Genomic DNA, 2,669 nt, shown 5'->3' with positions numbered 1-2,669 from the left:
GTGTATTTATTTATTTATTTATTTATTTTCTCCCAACTTCTGACCAGTGAGTTTCACTTTCATCTCATTGGCCACTCCAGCTGCAAGGGAATCTGAGAAAGGAAGTATTTGCAGCTATGCATAGAGCTTCTTAGAACAAAACTACTCTGTTGGTAAGGAAGATGAAAATAAATTTTAGGAGACCATTAATCTAAGGACAAATGAGAACAGTGGAAGGGCTTCAAGTGGCAGAGGGACAATATAGGAGGAGTCATAACTTTAGAAAAGTTCTCTGGCAGCTGTGGACTGAGGAATTAGAAGAATAAGCAATCCTCACAGCAATCCAGTGAGGACTGATAGGACCCCAGATGAGGCTGGGGTGGTAACAGGATATTCAGAGAAGGGATGGTTTCCCAAGATGTTCCTGTGCATCCCTTCATGCTAGTTTGGATATTGGCAGTGAGGGAGTGGGAGAAGTGTAGGCTGAATCCTGGTTTGGGGCTTGGGTTCTTCTGAGATATCTAGGAGGAAAAATGGTTTTAGGAGACAAGTGATAGTCCAATTTTGTACATGTTGAATTTAAGGAGACCAGAGGATGCCTATGTAGGGAAAGAAAGTGGGAGAAGGCCTGTCCCAGTCTGGGTTTTCTAGTTTTTAACTTCTTTGGGGAAATTGAGGCAAAACTGGAGACAAACTGCTCTGAATCATCCATGTCTGTGCTGGCCTAGGAAGCAGGTGGGGAGAAGGGGGTGGAGGGTTGTCCAAAACAAATTTCCATCCTGAATGTCTCTGCTTCTTATGGGAATCTCTGTGAAGCACCCCTACTCCCAATAGGCAACCAGAAACATTCTGTGAACTAAGGAGACTCCTATGTGCTGGGATGATCATGCTAGCTGTCTATGTCCAGGTGTCTGGCCCAGTGTCTGAGTGTCAGATGAACTAGTCCTATAGACATACCATCGGTGCCCCGATGAAGCTGCTTCTCTTTCCTGAGGGGTGAGAGAGCCTTAAATTCTGTTTCCAGGAATGACAGCTGAGACCCCTTTCCTTCCTTCCTATCCTCTGCTCTTTGTCAGTACAGACTGCCCTTACTGTTCCTTCATTATCCATCAAGGCTCACTCACATCTTCCCTGCCAGATTCTAAATCCTCTAGGACAGGACCTGTGTCACTAATGCAGGGCCCAGACTGACTCTTCATGAAAGGAAGGAAAATTCCTTTAGATCAGTTCAAATGCTATCTCTAGGGTTCTGCTGCAGGGTTCCTGGGTCTCTCAGCCCAGGGACACCTCTGCCTGGGATACTTCACCCCCAGGTTGCTGGGCCTACAGAGGACTACTCATTCTGAAACTTGTGAGGCCTAAGGGACAGTGGGAGGCAGTGTGGATTCATCCACAGTCCCTAGAGGTGATGACCATTATCAAATTCTTTTCAGAAATACTTGTGCACATAGACATAAATACAGAGAGTTGCTTGAGTGTGTTCACAAATATACACACCTGTGCCCCACTGCCCTACTCATACCTCAGGGATGAAGTTCAGTTTGACCACAGGCACATATATCAAGGGACAAATCCTGTCTTTTCCCTAAAGAGCTGAGTGTCCTCAGGTAAATTACATAATCTTTGTGTCTGAATCTTCTTATCTGTAAAAATTAGAATAATGGCATTCACCTGAGTTGCCATGAAGATTAAATGAGATAAAATGATGAAGAGCTTAAAATAGTGGCTGACACATCAGACAGACACAACAGTTTCATGTGTTTTTCCTAAGTGCTCTTCAATATTGCTGCTGTCACTTGATGGCAAGTCTGGCAACAGAGCAAGGTTGGAATCACTTCGCCCCTCTGAGCCTCGATTTTCTCATCTGTAAAATGGGAATAACATTATTTTCTTAATAGGGCTGTTTTGAGGATCTAAGAGATCCAGCACAGAAAGCTCCCAACCTAGACTCTGGCCTACAGCAGTCCCTCTACATTTGAGCCTTTCCTGATTGTGTGAGGAAGAACAGATCCAAACACAGGTGTGGGGGCCAGATGCACAGAGGTAAAATCTGGTAGGGCCTGACTCCCATCTCCTCCCAGGCTGGAGCTGGAACCTGTAGGGGCAAAGCCAAAGGCAGAGGTGTCAGGTCTACTCTTTTGGAGCCTGGGCTGATCAGCAACCTGGCATGGGGTCGGGGATAGGGCTGGTCTCATAGTCGTGGGTGGAAGGAAAAGAGGAAACCAACTCAGTAGAAATTGCCCTGCGGTTGGCTCAGGCGCCCACGACACTGTATTTATAGAGAGCTCCCAGCAGCTCTTAATTCTCGCGGTCGAGTTAACCCTTTCCGAGCCGCTGTGCCTGCCTAGAGTCGAGGGAGAATAGAGGACTGGGATCGGACAGCCAGAATCCAGCTCTGCTCTGCCGCCAGCAGCCCGGAGGGTGGGAGTGGTCAACGGCCAGTCACCTGTCCTCTCTCACCGAAAAGAAACTTTGGCTTTTGAAGCGTGGGATACGGGTGGGGGAAGGGCAGTGAGTAGACCGTAGACCAGCGCCACCTTCCCAGAGTCTTTCCCTCCAGGGTCGCGACTGGGGTCTGGGGCGGGATCCAGGCCCGCGGCCCTGCCCAGCGGGCGGGCTCGCTCCAGCTTTTGCCCCAAACTGCCGCTGCAGGGCCAATCCGGCCTCTGGGGCTCACCCGGGCCGCCTTC

Source organism: Marmota marmota, unplaced genomic scaffold, assembly GCF_001458135.2.
Source record: "Marmota marmota marmota unplaced genomic scaffold, marMar, whole genome shotgun sequence".
NCBI lineage: Eukaryota > Metazoa > Chordata > Mammalia > Rodentia > Sciuridae > Marmota > Marmota marmota.
Note: the sequence above shows the minus strand (reverse complement) of the source record.